A 15,851-nucleotide genomic window follows, 5' to 3' on the forward strand; every position below is an offset into this window, starting at 1 on the left:
AATGCAACTACAGAATTTCAGAGCTAACCTATCCAAAACCCTCAGTCTAGTGTGAGGTAACTAACACTCTTCAGGGGAAAATAACTTGTTTAAAGTCACTCAGTTAACACAGTGATAGCAGCATGAAGACGAGAAGAAGGAACTCAAGACCTTGATATAGTGCTTCTCCACTTCGCCATTACTAATAATATATCAAAGCAAAACTAATAAAAAGTTAAAGACAAAAGTCGTCTTGCTCTAGACTATTTTCATGCACACTTCTGTGACTCACCTGAAAAATCTGTAAGAGAGATAGGGCAGCTGCCGTTATCCCATTCAACCAATGAGGAAGCAGACCTTGGGGGATATGTAATTCAGCCAAGGTCGCTCTGTTCGTTAGAGGCAGGGATGGGCCAAGAACCAGGTTGTACAGGATCATTCCACCTAATTAGTGTTAAGAGGTATTATGAGGAAAAGTAGATTGATTTGGTAGATCAAAGAAGTTTGGCAAATGAGGGTTAAACAATAAACAGCTTCCTCTGCGTAGGATTTTTTTGGAGCCTTTAATACACTAAGGGGCATTGTGAATAGGGAAGTTATGCCTGTTTCCCCAGCACTTTGGACTATTGTCTTTTGCTGAAGCAATCTCACAGGACTGGGTTCTTCAGATCACCCCTTTCTCCGAGAAGCTCAATGCGATAAACCAGGGATCAGCAAAACTTCTCTGCGAAGAGTGTTAAAAACAAACAGTGAGCCCCAAATGCTAAGCCCCACATCACCAAAAAGACTTAATTATAATTTCAGCTTCTCCCAGAAATGGAATCTTACTTAAACCAGTCAACCAGGAACCACTTGGTCAGCCCTAGCAAGGTAATCTGCCTCCTGGATCCCTAAAGAAAAGTGACTTCGCCAGAGCCAATTCACTTTTCGCTGGTATGACTCACTTGTCCTGCTCCCTTCTGCTCCTAAATGTTGTCATTTTGTGCAGTTTCTTGGAACTCCTTTCTATGGGATGCTGCCTGACTCATGAATTGTCAAATAAAGCCAAGAAGATCTTTAAATTTTACTCAGCTGAATTTTGTTTTTTAACAAAGGCCAACTAGTAACTGTTTTAGACTGAGCTGGCAGTCAGCCTCTGTCACAATCACGTAGTTCTGTTGCAGTATTGAAACAGCCAGAGACAACACATAAACGACTAACTTTGGCTGTGCTCCAACAACACTTTATTTACAGAAGCAGAGAGCAGGCTGGATCTGGATCTGGAGCCATAATTTGCCAATCCCTGCACTAAGCCATAAAACCATACAAGACTCTCCTGTCCCTACTCTGTGAAGAGTCAGACCCCGTCCTTCCTCAAAGCTCCCCTGAGCACACCTCTCAGGGACTTCCCCTTCCTCCAGTGCCTATAATACTTTCTGTTTAGGATTCAGCAATTAGGTCGTCCTGCCTGACAACCCATCTTAGGAGAAAAAGACCAGCCTGGCAAAGATGTTGGCCAAGTGGCTGGAGTTGGGGGCAGCATCTAGAAGTAGGAAAGACTCTCTAGTCAGGGTGCTATAGGGAAAGCCGAGGTCCACCAGTGGGAGGAGCCAGTACAAAATCAAAGGGCCAGAGCAGAGCCAAGGTCAGAGTTGCAGGGACGAGTATGGACAGAGGTAAGATCTGAGAGAAATCTTTTCCAGGAAGGAAGTGGGGCAGCCCCGAGTATTTACAGCTCTTTTTTATGGGCCAGTCGATGCCTGGAGTGGGGCACAAGCAGTTGATTTAAAGGGCCAGAAGCAGAACAGACAAAGCCAGCCAACTCCACCATTTGGTATTATCGGTGGTTTGTTTTTCATTGTATTCCCCAGCTGGTATGACACCCATATCACCAGGATAAGAGGCAGAGAAACACCCATTACGAGGCTGGAATCAGAGATGTGTCCATGGAGATTTCTAATCCAAGATCCAGGGATGCACTGACTTTCCTATGATCCAGCAGGTTCTCTGGGTTAGGCACAACTCTCAGTTCTCCTCCATTATTAATGCCACTACTACCTGTTAAGTGTCTTTACACAGCAGGCACTATCCTAGATGTTTCCACATTTTGTTACCACGTTTGATGCAACATTTCTGTAAGGTAAGTATGATAACATCCATTTTACAGATGAGAAAACTGAAGCCGGAGAAACTAAGTAGCTAGACTCCTCAAAAAAAGGGCAAAGAATTGAATGCAAAGCGGTCTACCCCCACAGCTTAAATCCTCGATCAATATGTGCACTGCCTTCTCCATGCTTGGAATTAGAGCCTGAGTATCTGGTCAGGTCCTTCCCTGTTTATGGTTCCAAAGTCTTCCTTGTTTTCCTCCTTTATGCCTGTGTGTAGAAAAATTCATAAACATTTCCAGTAATGTGTTCTCTTCGCTAGTTAGCTTATTCCTGTACTGGCTAAGTGAAGTGCAAAAGTTTGAAGAGAACTAAAAATTTAGTCACCAGCCCTCAGGTCCTCACTGCATTTGCACAAATAGAGCTCAGATCTAAATTATCTGCAAGGGTGTTCATCTATCTCAGATAACTCAGGACAAACACCTGACCCCTGGCCAGCTTTTCCTTGTTCTCCACCAAGGTTCTGGGTTTTTTTTTTCCTCTCCTCCACCAGCCAGTGCAGTCTGAAAATACAGAATCAGTTTAATAGCAGTTTTAGTCAGATGTAAAGAGGAAGATGTTTTCATGGAAAGACCTATAGTGCACTTCAGCCAAGTTGACACAGATTACATGATTATTTTTCATTGGAGCAGACAATCCAAGGCAAAGAGCTTGACAAACATTGAATGGAGAATGGCAATTCTACACAAAAGGAAATGAACTCTGTGGGCGGCCTTGCATATAGGATCCAAAGCCACTACGCTCTCTATTTTCCATAAAGTGACACAGTTTGTTTTATAGGCACTGGCCCTCCAAGACCAATCTGTTTCCTTCACTATCAGCAGGAGGATGAGCTGTCACCCCACAGCCTGCTCTCCAGGGTGTTAGCTGAAACCCAGATGGGCAGCAGAGATGTGCCAGCTGCAGAGGAACTTATGCCACACTTCTAGAAGCATGCAGAAGTCAAGAGCACTGAGGCGCTGGGCCAGTAGGGCACCGTTTGCCTCCTGGTCTCATTTTGTTGCAGATGTACTTTCCCTAGTTAGCACCTGGAGTCTTCTGTATCCTGCCTCATCCAAACTCTGGCCAAGACCCCACCAACTAACTGCTTATGTGCTGTCTTGATCTAGATCTACCAGTTCTGCTCTGAGTGTAGAGGGTCAAATAAGGGCCACTTCTTTCCTTAATATTACAAATTCCTGGTTCCCCAACCCTGAATATCTTGGAGAGGAAGAAGAGAACCAGGACTACCATGACCAAAGGCGTTTTCTAAGTTGCCCCGTAATTTGTCAGAATATGATGTACTTCATGCCTGACAAGAGTTTTAAAAAAAGACATCAGTGAGTTTGCTTCTTCAGAGCCTGGCACGGGGAAGGTAGATTTGTTAGTAAATGCAACAGGTCTAAGCTTGTCATTTTACCAGCTCTTTCCTCCACCCATGCAGTGAAGACAACTAAAAATTAATTACAGTATATATCCCCAGAAAGAAGCAGATTGTACACCATTGTACAGATGGGAATGTTGAGTCTCAGATGGGCACAGGCTACAGAGGACCATGGGATATTTTTTCAATATCTGCTTGCCAGGCAAACCTTGGGCTGGAGGCCAGGTTCAGACCAGGAACAAGGAAGCAGCAAGTCTTCAAGAAGTTGCCAATCTCTTATAAGAGGGGTTGGGTCCTGTCACCTGATACTCTACCAGTTGATTTTGGATATCTGCTCCAAAAATCTTCCTCCTTCTGCCCTTCCGCAGCCAGGGTATGGAGGTAGGAGAGAGCAAGAGAGTGGTTTGCTAACCTCAGAAAAAGTTGGCTCACCTGCTCCTGCCCCTCAGAACCAGAGAGTAAAACCTCTCTGGGGCCCTAGGACTGGCCCAGGTAGAATTGAGAGAACCTTTGGACCAAGGCCAGCTCTCCAGTGCCAGGCTCTCTCAAGTTCAGTTCACCACTCCTAGGGCAAGACACAGCCAGTCTCAGGGGGCTCCCACCAGCCTCTGCCTTCACTCCTCTAGCAGCCAAAATTATAAAGAGTACCGACACTTTCCTCCAAGGAAGCCTCAGAGGAAATATTGTTTTCACTCTCTGGTTAGGATTCAACAGAGCTAGGAAAACAGATAAGTGATTGGACATCTGGACAGTGACATAGAGAGACAGGTGGTCAGGGAGAAGAAGGTGATTCAGTGAGTTCACGTAGAAAGAGGAAAAGATTCGAAGCTCACATGCATATGTTTAGCCAGCAAGTCACCCTCTCCAACACTACCCATGACTAGAACTGCTAATTTGGTCACAGACCTTCCCCCTTATTCACCCCCACACACACACATGCCCACCACCAGCTTGTCATCCTCTGACTTTTCCCCAAATAAAGTTGTTCTTGGCATCGACAAGATGCTGCCAGATCATACACACCATGATCCAAGCCCCTTAAGAAGGGCCCCAGGAAGCCATTATGAAGTTGCCCAACAGGCAAATATGGAGTGTTTATGATTAATCTTCCTCCAAACTACCCCCTAGCAAGGATTCACCTGAAAAAAAGCTCAGAACTCCAAACATAAGTCTGGGCTCAGACACTCCCCAAAAGCTTGCCCGAGCCCAGCCAACTGGATGATTCTAGTCCCCATTCTCTTAGTGGGATTCAAAACAGTGACCACACTAGGGACCACATTAGCACTCAGCTGTGCAACAAAGGCAGTAGTCCCCATTCCATACCCTCTCCCCAAGCCCAAAAGTTGACATTAGACCAGGAAGAGTAGACACTGTAATCTTATCAATGGGTGAGATGTAGGGTCAGGAAATACTAGGTCATTATCTGCTGGTGGTGAGGGTAGAGTTACTTGGGCATGGATAATCCCAAACAGTCAGTATCACTAAAAGGCGGGGCAGGGGCTTGCTATTTATCTTTGGTAGATTTACGGTCACAATTCTATTTTCCAGTGATTAATACTAAAATGACTCTATATTATTGGCTTACTTAGAAATACCAGATTTCAGGGCTGACTAGCCCGAGATTAAACATTGACTTTAGACAGGGGTTAAATATTGACTCAGCCAAAGATCTGCATGTGGGAGCAGAAAGCTGTCAGTAAATAGCAGTGATAGGCATTTCATCTGTCCACCTTTACCTCACTCGAATGCCGCCACATTCATAGGAACCATCTGCAGTGAGAGATGCTGGAAGGGCAGTGGAGATCTGGGGAAGGACTGTATGGCTTAGGTCTCCCCTTCTATTAGTCAACCAAGTCTTGAAGTATCAAGCTAATGATGCCAACCTGGTGGATTGGACCTGTGTAGGTCTCTGTGCTTGGTCCTCTCCAATCTTCCCAGGGTCAATTGAATGTGCAAATGGGAGCCTTTTGCTGCTTATGGAAACACAATTCAAAAGATTCACCCAGAGAGTAAAGGCTTTGGGAAGTGGAGGAAAATGCCAATGCTGGGAGACTTTGGTTCTTGACCCATCTATGCCATTACCTCACCGCCAACTTGGACAAGGCATTCCACTTCCTGATTTTGCTCCTCATTTATCCATGGGGAGTAACTTTCTGTTCTGAAAGCCTATGCTGTCCCATTCGTTGGAGCACTTATCAGATGCCAGCCCCTGCACTTATTGTACTTAATCTTTATAACATGCTTATGGGGTAAGTATAATTAGCCCCATTTTGCAAATAAGAAAACTGAGGTCCAGAGACATTAAATAACTTGTCAAGAGTTCCTAGCTGGCAGATGGCAGGGCTTGAATATGAACCAGGATGTTTTGGGTCTGGAGCCTGTGACCTCTCCGCAAGGCTGCACTGCTTTCCCACGTTGGCTGCTGCCAGGCTGGTATTCCCCTTGGCAGTGGTGGTTGTGGTAGGGTGATGACTTCTCAGTTAGACCACATGCCCTTGGGGCACAGGGATGAACACTAATGCATGTCTCAAATCTCCCTGGACCTTTAACTGGTCATGGGCACCTGGAATCTGTAAATGTGACCTTATTTGGGGAAAGGGTCTTTGTAAATGTGATGCAGTTCAGGATCTTGAGATGAGGAGATCATCCTGGATTATCCAGGTGGACCCTAAATACCGTCACAAGTGCCCTTATAAAAGAGAGGCAGAAAAACATTTCAGACACACACAGAAGGCAATATGAGATTGAAGGGCAAAGATTGGAGAGATAGAGCCCCAAGCTGAAAAATGCCAAGGAAGGCCAGCAGCAAGCAGAAGCTAGGAGAGGCGTGAACCGATTCTCCCCTAGAGCCTCCGGAGGGAGCACGGCCTTGTCCATACCTTGAGTTCGGACTTTCGGCCTTCATAACTGAGAGAGAATCCATCTCTGCTGTGTTATGCCAAGGTTATGGTAATTTGTTATAGCAGCCACAGGAAACTAATGCCGTGCTCAGTCAAAATACAGAAAACTGAAAAGCCTTAGAAGCCATTTGGCCCAGCTCTCCCATTTAACAGATGAAAACAACTACATAAAGGAGGAAGAAATTCGGCAAAAGTCACCTAGCAAATTAGAGGCAGAGCTAGAACCAGGAGACAGGAGTTTTGACCCCAGATCAGTGCTCTCCATGTCCCCACACTGACTCATGGCAAGTCCTAGAGTCATGAAAGTCAAATGAGAAGCTGATCTCTTATTATTATTACATGCTTCTCATATTATTATTTTAAAAAGAGAAAGGGGCATTTAAACAGATAAATCGATGTTAGTTTTCAAATGTAGAATGACTTCTGTTATCATATAACTACTGAGGTGGGCTGTTAGACCTTCTTGGCCAGTCCTTCCTCCCCCAGGACTGTAAGGCAGGGACTGTGTTTTAGAGCCACTGAGTTCCAGATGAAGCAACCCCAGTGAGGGAGGGGAAGCTGGAGGACTCCAATCATACCACTAGTGTGTGGCTAAGCCCAAAATAGAATGCAGGGTTTTGACTTCCTGGCTCTTACCTGAGCTCTACTTCTCATTTTCCCCTTTCCCCAAGCTGCTTCATAGGCCAGCTGGGCTTCAGGTGTGTGTGTGTGTGTGTGTGTGTGTGTGTGTGTGTGTGTGTGTGTGTGTGTGTGTGTGTGTGTGTGTGAGAGAGAGAGACATGGTCTGCTAAGATAGTTTTGGGGACTCCTGGGAACACACACCAGGACATTACCTAGGAAACTTTCAACCATCATAGAATAAGGGAGTGGGGAAGGAGATCTTGGGCCCCTAAGACACCACAAGGAGCAACAACTTCATAGACGTGCTTCTCTCCCTCCCCTTTCTTTCCTTCCTTCCCTACTGTCATCTAGTTTCCGTCCTGGTATTCAGTGGGCTTCCCTTAACCCCTACTCCAGCCCAGATGACTAGACACAAGTTATCTCCTGCTTTGGGCATAGTGAGTTCATGAAAAATGAGAAAATGAAACCCACAAACATCTTGACTGAGTTCAAAAGGAGAGACGTCTAAGGAGGAAAACCTTTGAAAGGAGCTAAAATCTAGCAGAACTAGGCTTGTCCCATTATTGTCCCGCCAGCATCTCCACCCAGCCTCCTACTCAATATCACCCTCGGAACTGGAGAGGGGAAAGAAAGATGACCTAGCTATTGATGTGTCTTTGTGCCCTCCCATCCACCACCATGGGGCTTAGTCCAGGGTTATAGTCGGGAAGAGGAGACTGACAATGATGGAGATATCCGGAAGAGTTTAGAGATGCCAGAGCAAAGTGGGTCTGCACCTTGCTTGTTCTGTATACAACTTTGGTGGTCAGCAGTCTTGCCAATATCCATTACAGCCCCAGGTACATGGGAGCACAGAAGGCCACAGGGGTGTTGTGGGGAATGATGCCCTGCTGCTCAGGATCCCCCAGAGGCCTCAGAAAGATGCAGATGAGCCAAACTCACCCTGCACCCACAGAGGGCAAGGAAGAGAGCCTGGAAGTCCTACTCCAAGGATCCCCGAAGAAGGGACAAGGAGGCATAGAGTGGCCCACAGACCTCTTAGAATGATCAGGATAAAGACCACCGACCAGCAGGACAAGTTACATCTCAGTAGATAGGACTATTTCCTTGTGGAGCACAAGATCAACATAGAACCACGACAAAGCAAGACAAAAATAATGGGCACTCCTTCTCGCCACCCCAACGGGAGTTTCAGCATAAGCTGCTCACCCCTCACCCATGCCCATTTACACTAGACTTCACATAAACCCCAGAGAGAAGGGAGACAAAAAGGAAAAAAAATCCAAAATGAGACGGAGTTTTAAATTGGGAGTGAAGTGACTGAGATATCATTGAATTGGACTGAGTTTGCCTGGAAATGACTAGGTCATTTTTTTTTTTTTTTTTTACATTAGTCATGGTGGGTTGAGGGTCTGAAATTAAGCTCCATAATAGAAAATACTTGCCATCTAAATCTGTGATTGCAGGTAGATACCTATGAGTGAGTGAATTTGAGCTAAAATAAGACCCAGGGCTCTGACTGCCTTGTGCTTTCCGGGTCTCTATTTCTCCTTTCCTCCTTCCCCTTCTGGGGTTTGGCCTGTAGGACACTGGAGGGAGAGCCTGGGCAGGCCTGTGCAGGTAGGACAGGGCAGGATTCTGTGTGGGGTGGAGGGGTCAAATGTGTGTGTGTTGGGGAGTGGGCTTCACTATGTGACACGGGACTGCCAAAATCATTTGAGGAATGCCTGGGAATTCTAATCCGTCGTGACCAGAAGACCGCCAGGGACTAACTGAAGCAGGGAAGGAGGTTTTCACCCCATTTCAGCAGATCAGTGCTCTTTTTGCTATGGCACAAGCCCAGGTCCTGACAAACCTTGAAGGTTCGCCATTTTCAGGGGATCCCAGAAGCGGCCAGAGTCTTCGATTCCTCTAGGGAGGGAAAAGGAAGGAGCTGTGGTCCCCCAAGTTCCCAGAGGCCCTGGAGCTTGTAAAGGAGCTCTGCAGAAGATGTATAAAGAATTGACCCATCCAGGCTAAGTAATCTAGGGAGTAGGGGACTGTGTTCCCGCGTGGATGGGGACATGCATTCAAGGACTGAGAGCCATTCCTGCCACCTGTGCCCACCCAATGCATATCAATTTCATACCATGCCCGGGGCCAGGTGTTTCACATTTAACATCCAGTTATATCCCTATAGACTTGGTGTTACTATCCCTGTTTTTCAGACGAAAAGACATACGGAGGTAACTTGCTTAGGGTCTTGCAGGTAGAAAGCAGCGGAAAAGGCTCTTCGTGCTTAGATGTCTTGTCTCGAACAGCTACAATGATGGAGGAGTCCCACATAGCAGTCCCCCTAAGAGGAAGAAAATGGAGACAGCCAGGAAAGCCAAAAGGGAAGGAAAGCAAGGAATCTGTGAGCGTCACGTGCCCTGGCCAGCCGCCATGCCTGTGGGAGAGTGTCTCTTTAAGAACCCAGGTGTGGGTCAAGCACTGCACATAGTTTCAGTTTTGGCGGCAGCATCCAGTGTCCTGCTGGCAGCTTCTAGGAAGTCAGGGGTTGTGAACTGGCCAGCAGGCTGTACCCTCGAAACTGAGTCAACGGGAGAGAAGGAAGTAGCTAAAAGTAAGTGTGGCCGCTCTGGGATCCGTGGATGGGATGCCATCTGGGAAGGGACGGGGATGGTTGCTCAGGCAATTCCCTACATTCACAACTCCCAGCTTCCCAGAGCGGAGTGAGGAGGACAAGGGCTGCAGCCTGTGGGACTGAGCGTGTGGTTGGTAAGTAGAGGTACATAGAGATGAGTAAGGACAGGCCTGTATGGAAGCCCCCAGTTTCTGTGAAATATCAGCAAATAGGAATAAGGAATGTCTGTGGTCAGCATGTGAAGTTATCCTCTAAGTTTGGCCCCTGAATTCTCTACTAACTCTCCATTAACTGTGTGACCTTAGGCAAGTCACCTGATCACTCTTTGAGCCTCAGTGTCTTAACCTGTAAAATGTGGATAAAAATAATACCTATCACTTAGAGTTGATGTGAGGCTCTAATGAGAAAATATGTGTGAAATTGCTTTGAAAACTGTAGAGCCAAATAATTGTTTGGTGTTTTTCAATTTAGTTCAATTACTCAAGGACTTAACTGAGTATCAGACAGACCTAGATAAGATATTACACATAAGGTGCTTGGTGCACAGCAGCGACTCTTCTAGTCTTTGACGCTCTCCTCCTCCAGCTTTCCAGGAAGGGCATGCAGTCCCTCTTCTGGGGTTCGAGGAGGCTCTGAGATCCTTTCCAATTTCAACCCAGCTTTGCCCCAGCAGATTCCCGCTGCATCGAGACATAATGTGTCTCACCATCGCATCTTGCTCTTGCTCAGGCGGGAAAAATTAGGTCCTCCGAGGGTAAGTGAGTAAGATGGGCAGAGCCCCATCCCAGGCACAGGCAGCATTTCAGAGTCCTGATGTTCCTAGTGGCTCTGCAGCCGGGAGGCCTCAGACACAGCCTTCCCCTCCCTCTGTGCTTTCCCCTTACCCCTCCTGATAGTACCTGCAAGCCATCACAGCACCCTCGGGAACCAGCACGACAACTATGCAAGCTACGGCTCCCACCATCCTCAATTCCCTTTGAACAATTCCCAGGCCTGGGGCCACCAAGCTGCTGACACTGTTTTGGACACAGCCTTCACCATTATTCTCCCTTCACTAAGGGAATTATAGTTTCCTTAACATCTGGAGATGTACTGATTCATGGATTAGGGTAGAAGGCAGCTCTGGAACTCTCCATCCATCCTTCTCCCTGGCCTGGATGTGGTGATGGAACAGAAAGAGCAATGAACCAGGAGTCAGGAGAGCGTCTACTGTCCCTCAGCACCTCCAGGTCTGCCTGGCAGTAGTTTATAAACAGTATAACAGCAGCAGCTACCACATAGTAAATCCACTTGCTATGGGCTTTCACAGCTTCATCTCATTCCTACCTGAAACAAACGTGAGACATAGTCAGGGAAGGTATCATGATCTCATTTCATAGTTGAGGAAATTAAGACTCTGTGAGTCAGTGTGGGTGGGATAAGGTAACCCGCAAGTATGACAACAACTTTTTGGAACAACCATTTTGATTTGGTCATGGGATATTTGGACATTACCTAGAAAACAAAATACCCAACTTTTTTTTTTTTTTAAAATAGTATTATCCATGCACGTGTTCAGCAGAGACCTCCCTCATCTATATCTTTCCCTCTCTCTGGGTGGACTGGGACCAGGATCCCAAATTCCCTGGCACTGACACAGCATAATGAAGCAGAAAGAAGCTTTGGAGACTATGTATTTGGTTACAGGAAATAGACTTACCATACCCTAAGCATGGTAGGTGCTAAATAAATAGCGGCTATTATTATTTTCCAGGAAGAAATTTCTCTGTTGGCACCTAAGTCTGCATTCAGGTGTCTCTTCTTAGGAACTATCTTTCCTATGAAAGACAGATAGGAGAGAAACTGAACTAACTTCTCTAAGAATGGATTTCCTGCTCCTCCTCTCCCAACTGCTTCAAGACCCTCCGCAGCATACCACAGTGGCAAAGAGCTTATACTCTTGATCCAGAACACCTGAATTTCAATCTCATTGTAGTCATTTAAGAGCTGTGTGACTCTGGCCAAATTTTTTATTTCTCTCTGCCTCAGTTGTCTCACCTGTGAAATGAATTTGCGTATTTAATTCTATTTCTAGGGTGTCTGCAGATTAAATGACAATGCAGGTAAAACACTAGGAAATTACTCAGTATATGCTAGCTATAACTATTGGCCTTGCTGGTCCAATCTGAGCTGTTCTCCCTCAGTCTTCAAAAGATGCCCAGTAAATATATACTTCTATTTTCTTCTCACTTTAAGATGAAAAAAAAAAAAAAAGAGAGAGAGAGACCTGTATCAATTTTAGAGAGGAGATGGGACAGGAACTAACATCTTTTAAATCCTGACACCATACTGAAGACTTTACATATGTTTCATTTAATCCTGATGGTGACTCTCTATACTAGGTACGATTATCTCCAGTGTACAGATGAGGACTTGAGGCTCGGAAAGATTGAATAGACTGCCCCCAAATCACACAGCCCCCAAATGAGAGAGCTCAGAGCTAAGCTGATGAGCCCACGCTCTGTGCCACTCTCCAAGTGCATAGCAACTGTATACGAACCCGGTCCTCCTGTGCTTGACTAATTGCAACCTCTTACCATTGAAGAGCACTTCATGCTATTTAAAGTGTCTCCACGTACATTATCCTATTATCTCCCTCCGTATTTCCCCCTCCCACAGAGGCCCCTTAATCTAAAAGAGTCAGGGACTATGACACCCATTTTACAGATGAGGGAGTTAAGCCCAAGTGGGAGAGCTCTTCTGTAGCTTGGGACAGAGCAGGTTCCTCTTCATATTACTGTCCCTTGAGTCCCCAGAACCAAGAAGTCATTTGCCAAAGTGAGAGAAATTAGTCCTGACTTTGCCCTTCTCAGAGAAAAGATGTGAAGGATGTAACCACTCCCAGTTCATCGGTCTTTGCTGAGCAGCTGTTCCTTGCCCAGCACTCTCATGAGAGGCCCTCTGGGGATGGAGAGATTGATCTAGTTGGCCCCTGCCTTCCAGGAGCCCCTGCCTTCCACCAGGTAGAGGGGGTGAAACTAATATCTGCACATCACAGTAGGTAGGGATGGAGTCAATAATGGGTGTTTTAAGTCTTTGTTGAAAGGCCATCCGGGAATCCACAAGGTTTATTCTCAGAGCATCATGGAGCTGGTATTTCAAATGCTTAATTTCTGCTTAAGTCTTCTATTAATAGCACTTTGACAGGGATGGGACCAGAAGTCTTAGATCTTTCCATCTCATACATTCTTCAGACCCCTTGGCTAGATTCTCTTTCCCCTACTTTGCCTTTACTTGGAGACTCTCCCACACTCCAGGGCTTACATAAATTTCATAAATTCTCCTAAGCTGCCCCCTGTCATCACTAGTCTGAGGCTCTTCCAAACCACACAGACTATTCTCCCTCTCTAGTGGTGCTACAGTTTCTGGGCTTGTTCTAGTCTGTGTTCAGCCCCTGCACCCATGGGAGATGAGAGTGTAGTCCCAAAAAGACTCAGGCGATGAGTAGAGGAAGTAGGCAAAAGAGTCATTCAGTCTAGGGGCTTTCCTTGGCCAGCCTCTCCCCACTCCTCTGAGCTCCCAGCTTCCTGCTCCTCCAAGTTCACACTCACAGGAAGTTGTCAGAAACCACCAACTTGGCTTCGAGTCTCCATTGTGCATGTTCTCTATTCTCTCTGAAGCCCTTGGGGCTGTGAGGCCTCAACTGACTTCCTGCTGTGTACCAAGCAGATGGAGCCCCTGGAGTTGCTGAACACCATGTGGTTCATCAGCAGCCAAGCCAAGACCTGGTTCAGGAGATACCACTCCCTCTGAAAAAGGAGGAAACCTAAGATTAGACGAGCAAAGGTTTGGACTCCAAGCCGTGGGAGCTGAAGATCTGTCACTCTAACTGCAGGGAAGCTAGCTAAATTCATGTTATAAGGAGGCAAACTCCATTCTCCCTGTCCCAATCCACAACTGTGTAGACATATGTTATGAATATATCAGGGCCAGTAACTTGGTAAAACGAGAAGGATCCAGAACATTCCAACCTCAGCAATGAAAAAACAACTCTTGTTTTAAGAACCAGAAATGTGCCTTCATGCATGATATACTAGCCTGTGAATCTCTCAAAAGAACGGGCCTCTCTGCTCATCCAAAGAGTCATAATAAGGTATTGATCCTATTCTCTATGAGTCTTAGGGCCAAAAATCTCTCTAACCCTCAGATTTCCCATCTGGCAACATGAAGATAATAATAACTATCTCTTGGGTTGCTGTAATAATAGATTAAGTCAGATAAGAAGCTGGCAAGAATAATTGGTGTCCAATAAATGTTATTTCTTTCCTTCTTTAAGCAAATCCTTTAAATACAGCTCCAGCCACCATGAAACTGGGACCTTCATGAGACCTGAATCTCTTAGGTTTGAGAGAAAGTCTGGTTTTGAGAAGAAGGGATTTTTAATAATTTTCAAAACCCAGGGTTCTTTCAGCTGTTAGCAGAAAAACCGTGCTTCTAGCTTAGCTTTGGGCAAAGATTTCCTGCTACCGATAGCATGGGTGCCTTTGCCCTCCCATCATCAACCCTGGGACAGGGCTGCATGTTTTCTCGCCAGGGTCACCCTCTACAAGATTTGCTCTTCCAGCTGTGCATGCTTGATGTTTTCATCTCTGGCCTGAGGCTGTGCAAAGAGTAATGGGTACACACATATATCCTCCCCTGACTTGGATAGCCACAACCATCCAAGCATCTCACACATATAAGAAGCCTCAGCAGGAGGTCAGGACTCCCATTGGAAAACCTGGTGTCTGACTCTCTATAACCCAGGGCAAATCTCTTTCACCAATCCAGAGGAGGGTTGCATCCCCCAGCTCAACCCATGGGAAGACCCACCCCTGTGTCACAGACGTATTAGGAACATTGTTTATCTAAAGGTATGAACAGGAACCAGAACCAAGGAGAACCACTGCTGGTTTGGGCTCTTAAAACCACATGTGGCAGTTTTTCCTCCCACCTGCCAGTGCATACAAGGCCAGCGAAAATGGCGGATGGTGGATTCCCTGGGACTCGGCCGCCGTCCCATCCCACGTGTTCCGGAGGAGACAGACTTCCCAACCTTCTGACACCTGCTCTTGCCTGGAAGCCTCCCCCAAGGTGACCCATGGTGCCCACTCTGGTGGTCCCCCAGCTAGTGTCCCCTGAGCACATCTAGGTTGGGGCTAACACTGGTGTTTGGCTAAGGCCCCATTCCAGAAGTTAATCATTGGCCTGCTGTGAAAGGTCTGGGGCAATTAACCAGAATCAAGGAACTTCAAGCTGCCACTTGATACCCATATCTGTCCCCACCTCCCCTAACCTGCTCCCCTTCCTCTTCCAAAGAACTAGAGAAACAGAATACCTTTATCTCCACAAGGAAATAAAAAGGTTCCTTGCTGGGAAATTCCCTCACAGAAAAGAAATAACCAAGATAAACAACTCTATTGCCTTTGGCTTAAGCTAGTGAAGGGAGTCACAGGGAGGGCCCAAGCAGGGAGGGAAGCCTGGGAGATCAGTCCTGGACTCCCTATTGTTTCAAGTTTCCTTATCTTTATGGGGGCTCCTTACTGCTCAGTGCTTGTTAACATAGCTCTCTCCTTTAGCACCCTCACTGTCAAGTCCATTCCAAAGTTTAAAGCCTGTCAAAGTCCGTGGGAAAGTGAGGACTCCTGTTTCCTCCTCTAGGCTGCAGCTCGAGTCCTGAGGACAGCTGTAATTGGGCTGGGCCCTGGGACCCTCAACCCTCTCTAGCCTTGGTCTGTGTCCACAGATGTGACAAGGTCCATGTGTGCTGCACCCTCTGAGTTGTCTTGTCCTGGATTCTCTATCTTTGTCTGCCTGGCCTGACCAAGAAGGATAACAGAGGCCATAACAGCAACATTTTTAACCCTGACCTCACAAGCAGGTCTCCGGGAAATCGTGGGCATATCACTCAGCATCTCAAAATCTTGATTTTCTTATTCAGAAAAGAGTTATAATTATATCTGTTCTGACTTATTTAAGGGGGAGTTATAAAGCTCCAATGAAATAGTGTAAATGACAATGCTTTGATAAGCAACGGAGGCTCTAAAATAACAGGAATAAGCACAAGGGATAAGCATGCTGCTGAGTTTGAGATGTGATATACTGCAGTGGGAGAGGTCAAGTGCTTGGGGATTTTGTAGCCAGCCAAAGCTGGGTTCAAATCTTGCCCACCTCCCCTACCCCCACCCTACCCACCCATA

General features: G+C 46.4%; 1 protein-coding gene across 2 annotated transcripts in view; it reads left to right on the top strand.

The window, feature by feature from the left end:
- The first annotated feature begins 9,512 nt into the window (after positions 1–9,512).
- PIGR (polymeric immunoglobulin receptor) overlaps positions 9,513–15,851 on the top strand; it is a 17,531-nt gene continuing 11,192 nt past the window's right edge. The window contains exon 1 of one of the 2 annotated variants that reach the window (XM_015597834.2): positions 9,513–9,612. The gene's annotated coding sequence lies outside the window, so the exon portion shown is untranslated. Of the gene's footprint in view, positions 9,613–9,641; positions 9,768–15,851 lie in introns of those variants that run through there. The other variant, XM_025040471.1, reaches the window with a different exon arrangement.

The sequence above is a fragment of the Pteropus alecto genome, unplaced genomic scaffold, assembly GCF_000325575.1.
Source record: "Pteropus alecto unplaced genomic scaffold, ASM32557v1 scaffold359, whole genome shotgun sequence".
NCBI classification, from domain to species: Eukaryota; Metazoa; Chordata; class Mammalia; order Chiroptera; family Pteropodidae; genus Pteropus; species Pteropus alecto.